Here is a 6,338-nt window from a genome sequence, read left to right on the forward strand (position 1 = left end):
TGAGACTACTAGGTGTGACATGTTAGAGGTGTTGATGCTACAGTATGAGATACAAATTGGATAGGCCTATAACCGAAAGTTTTCAATGAGTTGTAATGATAATGAGTTATCAATTAGTCAATATAGAGATCAGTACACATATGGGATATTAGGAACACATGCCTCTAACTCTTACTTAAGTCATATTGTCACAGCCTCTAGTGGTTCTTAACCTTTTACTGCAGTGGGTTAAATCAGGGTCACACAGTGTTTATTGGTAGTCTTAAACAAATCTACTTTGAAACAAAAGTATAAACCACTTCACACACGGTTATGGGCTTAAAAAACAAGAAGACACCTGTACCATGTCAGATATAGAGTTGAAATGTATTACATTTCAGTTTGCATCCCAACATTACACTTTATATACATCACAGAAGACTTGAAATATAACAACACCGTTTGACATAGAAACACAGTTTTTTTCTGCGTTTAAATTATTTGTATGCTTATTAATTAAGAAATTATGAAAAATATGAATAACATTCCACCCATGAGGCCACTAGAGGGTGATTTGGTTATTTGTCTGCAGGAAAGGGACTATTAGGTTGACGAAAAGGGGATAATGTGGTGAGAAGTGGCTTTCTCTCAGTCTACTTGAATCGAGTGGAGGAGTCAATCTGTCACAGTTCAATTGAACTGGGTTTTATTAATTTGATACTCCCACACACATTTCATAGAATGGCTTTATGTACATGAGAGCACAAAATCCATTTTGAGATTTAGACTACAGTTTCTTGTAATTTGCTGAGAAACTTTAGATAAAGGAACAGTAGAAATTCAAAATGTAATTAGAACAGAGGAGCAGGCCATGATGCTGGCTTTGTGTCAATTCTATTCTGTTTTTATCCTAAAAGGATTAACTGATGTGAACTTAGGTAGACACTCTCACTATGGGAGACTATCTTTACCAGCGTCTGTGTAGTTAGTAGCAGTGATGTTATATATTTCTCTATTTATGTGTTTGTTAAATTACAATTTCGTACTTAAATATGTCACTAAAGGAACTTTATCTGCATAATGGATTATATACAGTACCAGTCAAAAGTTGGAACACACCTACTCATTCAAGGGTTTTTCTTTATTTTTACTATTTTCTACATAGATGGTGATGGTGTGTTTTGGGTCATTATCCTGTTGAAAATCAAATGCTAGTCCCACTAAGCCCAAACCAGATGGGATGGTGTATCGCTGCAGAATGCTGTGGTAGCCATGCTGGTTAAGTGTGCCTTGAATTCTAAATACGTCACAGACAGTGTCACCAGAAAAGCACCCCCACACCATCACACCTCCTCCTCCATGCTTCACGGTGGGAACCACACATGCGGAGATCATTCGTTCACCTACTCTGTGTCTCACAAAGACATGGCGGTTGGAACCAAAAATCTCCAATTTGGAATCATCAGACCAAAGGACAGATTTCCACTGGTCTAATGTCCATTGCTTGTGTTTCTTGGCCCAAGCAAGTCTCTTCTTCTTATTGGTGTCCTTTAGTAATGGTTTCTTTGCAGCAATTCGACCATGAAGGCCTGATTCATGCAGTCTCCTCTGAACAGTTGATTTTGAGATGTGTCTGTTACTTGAACTCTGTGAAGCATTTATTTGGGATGCAATCGGAGGTGCAGCTAACTCTAATGAACTTATCCTCTGCAGCAGAGGTAACTCTGGGTCTTCCTATCCTGTGGCAGTCCTCATGAGAGCCAGTTTCATCATAGCGCTTGATGGTTTTTGCGACTGCACTGGAAGAAACGTTCAAAGTTCTTAACATTTTCCGGATTGACTGACCTTCATGTCTTAAAGTAATGATGGACTGTTGTTTCCCTTTGCTTATTTGAGCTGTTCTTGCCATAATATGGACTTAACCCTATTTGGTAAAATACCATCTTCTGTATACCACCCCTACCTTGTCACAACACAACTGATTGGCTCAAACGCATTAAGAAGGAAAGACGTTCCACAAATTAACTTTTAACAAGGCACACCTGTTAATTGAAATGCATTCCAGGTGACTACCTCATGAAGCTGGTTGAGAAAATGCCAAGAGTGTGCAAAGCTGTCATCAAGGCGAAGGGTGACTACTTTGAAGAATATCAAATATCAAATATAATATAAAATAATAAAAAATAAAGAAAAACCCTTGAATGATTAGGTGTGTCCAAACTTTTGACTGGTACTGTATACTGTATGTTGATTATTATAAGATAGTTGTTTTCAGAGTTTATGGTTATACAGATACCTTCTGATAATAAACTTTCAGTCACACTGCTTTTTTGTCCATTGCGTGTATTGTGTGTGTTTGTGTATGTGTGTGTCCGCGTGTGAGTGTGTATGAGCTTGTAGATCTGTGTGAGTGTGCTTGTTTGCATACAGGCATATTTTTATGCCCTAATGACAAGCATATACAGGGTGAATCATCAGCAGCATGTCCATTGAGTGAACTGTGTGCATCTGAATGATAGACACAGTGAAGAAAAGGGAGAAGCAATTTAGTAAAGCATGCAGAGGCGCTAGGCTATTTATAACAAACTATGCTGTTTGAGCTCACAGGCTCTTTTGTTTTGAAACAGATCCAATGCTGTTTGATGATGTTGGGCACATGAGTGAAGGCCCATGACACATGTGAAGCCTGGTTCCTATTACCAGAGCGCCTCCGTTTCTCTCTACTTTCAATGCAAGGAAACCCGACGTTAGGGCGCTGGCAGATATTTTGCTGTAGCTCTCTGTGATGGCCATCAATCTGGCAGACAAAGGGCTTACTCATTCATAATTACACACAATTGCAATGCTCTTTGTATCTGTCTGTTATGATTTCAAAACCCTAAAAGGCTGATTCATTAGCACAAAAGCGAGGCGATGAGAGAGGCCTGTGGAAAGTATGAGTGTCACACCAGATTTGGGAATACGTTGTCAGGAGCTGTGGAGTTGAGACATTCATCCACAGTGGTAGTTAGATGAGGGAGAGAGCTTTAAGACAATGTTCCATCAAAAAGCTTCCTTAAGATGAATGCACTAACTGTAAGCCACTCTGGATAAGAGCATCTGCTTAATGACTAAAATGTTTATTTAAATGCATGGGGACTCGTTTATCAGACCTTCACATAGAGTCTGTGGCCTAATGCTATTCTACATAATTACAGAAAGTCATGTATTGTAAAAGCCCTAGCTTTGGCATGCACATTATGGGGGCCGATTCAGACCCGAATTACAGTAAGTGTGCGTAAATGGAACATTATTCCGTTTTTATGCACTTTTCTCTCTATGCGTATTCTGACCTTGAACACCAGCTATTTGTTTGGGGTGGAGATCGAATAAATGAAGGTGTGGCTGAGGTGTGTTTACAGATATGCCATATTCTGACCTTGACTTAATTCCCTCATAATTCCACCACCTTTACCCGCGAGGAAACCATGAATAAGGTTGAGCGAACCAAGTGGAAAAAACATCTACTTTATTTTTCCGATAGAAATAACATAATTTTTCATGCACTGTCATTTATACATTTATAAGAGCTATTGATAAGAGCTAGGTAAATTAGTAATTTGTTTGGAGAAGGGGATTGTAAATTCACATAGCAATTGTTTTAGATGATTTTTCCTTATGATCCCTGGAGACGAATGTGAAACCAGTCATATGGAGGCAAACTGAAAATCTTATCAACATGACATGTACAGTGGGGAAAAAAAGTATTTAGTCAGCCACCAATTGTGCAAGTTCTCCCACTTAAAAAGATGAGAGAGGCCTGTAATTTTCATCATAGGTACATGTCAACTATGACAGACAAATTGAGAAAAAAAAATCCAGAAAATCACATTGTAGGATTTTTTATGAATTTATTTGCAAATTATGGTGGAAAATAAGTATTTGGTCACCTTCAAACAAGCAAGATTTCTGGCTCTCACAGACCTGTAACTTCTTCTTTAAGAGGCTCCTCTGTCCTCCACTCGTTACCTGTATTAATGGCACCTGTTTGAACTTGTTATCAGTATAAAAGACACCTGTCCACAACCTCAAACAGTCACACTCCAAACACTATGGCCAAGACCAAAGAGCTGTCAAAGGACACCAGAAACAAAATTGTAGACCTCCACCAGGCTGGGAAGACTGAATCTGCAATAGGTAAGCAGCTTGGTTTGAAGAAATCAACTGTGGGAGCAATTATTAGGAAATGGAAGACATACAAGACCACTGATAATCTCCCTCGATCTGGGGCTCCACGCAAGATCTCACCCCGTGGGGTCAAAATGATCACAAGAACGGTGAGCAAAAATCCCAGAACCACACGGGGGGACCTAGTGAATGACCTGCAGAGAGCTGGGACCAAAGTAACAAAGCCTACCATCAGTAACACACTACGCCGCCAGGGACTCAAAACCTGCAGTGCCAGACGTGTCCCCCTGCTTAAGCCAGTACATGTCCAGGCCCGTCTGAAGTTTGCTAGAGTGCATTTGGATGATCCAGAAGAGGATTGGGAGAATGTCATATGGTCAGATGAAACCAAAATATAACTTTTTGGTAAAAACTCAACTCGTCGTGTTTGGAGGACAAAGAATGCTGAGTTGCATCCAAATAACACCATACCTACTGTGAAGCATGGGGGTGGAAACATCATGCTTTGGGGCTGTTTTTCTGCAAAGGGACCAGGACAACTGATCCGTGTAAAGGAAAGAATGAATGGGGCCATGTATCGTGAGATTTTTAGTGAAACCTCCTTCCATCAGCAAGGGCAATGAAGATGAAACGTGGCTGGGTCTTTCAGCATGACAATGATCCCAAACACACCGCCCGGGCAACGAAGGAGTGACTTCGTAAGAAGCATTTCAAGGTCCTGGAGTGGCCTAGCCAGTCTCCAGATCTCAACCCCATAGAAAATCTTTGGAGGGAGTTGAAAGTCCGTGTTGCCCAGCGACAGCCCCAAAACATCACTGCTCTAGAGGAGATCTGCATGGAGGAATGGGCCAAAATACCAGAAACAGTGTGTGAAAACCTTGTGAAGACTTACTGAAAACGTTTGACCTGTGTCATTGCCAACAAAGGGTATATAACAAAGTATTGAGAAACTTTTGTTATTGACCAAATACTTATTTTCCACCATAATTTGCAAATAAATTCATAAAAAATCCTACAATGTGATTTTCTGGATTTTCTTTTCTCATTTTGTCTGTCATAGTGTCACGGTTTCGGCCGAGGCGGCCCCTCCTCCTTGTTCGGGCAGGTTTCGGCGGTCGTCGTCTCCGGAGTACTAGCTGCCACCGTTCTATGTTTCTTGTTTGATTGGTTTTGTCTGTTTGTCACACCTGTTTTGTGTTATGTCTCATTAAGCACCCTATTTAGTTCCTTGTTGTTAGTTAGGTGTTGTGTGTAATTGTTCCTTGTCGTGTTGCTGCGCTACCTGTATTTTGGTGCGCTATTTTGTAGCTTACCTCCTTGTTTGTATTTTAGGAGAAGATTACGCACTTGTTTAGTGCGCCCGTTTGTGTACGCCTGTGCGCGCTTTTCTCGCCTTCGGGCTGGTTTGTTGGATTATTTTGTGTGATCTACTAAAGTATTTTGTTGGACTTTACTTCTGCGTCCTGCGCCTGATTCCACACCACACCTACCTACAGCAACTCTTGACAGAATTACACAACACATATGGAATCAGCAGGAGCACCCACCGACATCATGGAGGAGCGTCTTCGTGGTCAAGAGGATCGTATCAACCAGATCGGGCAAGCCTTGGACCGCGTCATGAACACCCTCCATCGATGGGAGACTAGCGGGGTACCCACACCCCCACCTATGGCACCATCACCATCGGACAGCCCGCCCGTCCAACTACCGGAACCCAGTGGGATTCGGCTCTCGCTCCCGAGGGCGTACGACGGCACCGCTGCCGGGTGTCAGGGGTTCCTATTACAAGTGGAGCTCTACCTTGCCACCATACACCCGGCGCCCTCGGGATACGAGAGCGTTTCCGCCCTCATCTCCTGTCTCACCGGCAAGGCGTTGGAGTGGGCCAACGCCGAATGGAGGGGAATAGACGCCGCCACAGTCACCTATGCGGAGTTCTCCCGCCGCTTCCGTGCTGTCTTCGACCATCCACCAGAGGGGAAGGCGGCGGGGGAGCGTCTATTCTACCTCCGACAGGGGATGAGGAGCGTTCAAGAGTTTGCGCTGGAGTTCCGGACTCTAGCGGCAGATGCAGGGTGGAATGAGAGGGCCCTCATAGACCACTTTAGATGTAGCCTTCGGGAGGACGTCCGTAGAGAGTTAGCGTGCAGGGATACTACACTAACATTTGACCAGTTGGTGGACATGGC

The sequence above is a fragment of the Coregonus lavaretus genome, assembly GCF_964263955.1.
Source record: "Coregonus lavaretus genome assembly, chromosome: 27".
NCBI classification, from domain to species: Eukaryota; Metazoa; Chordata; class Actinopteri; order Salmoniformes; family Salmonidae; genus Coregonus; species Coregonus lavaretus.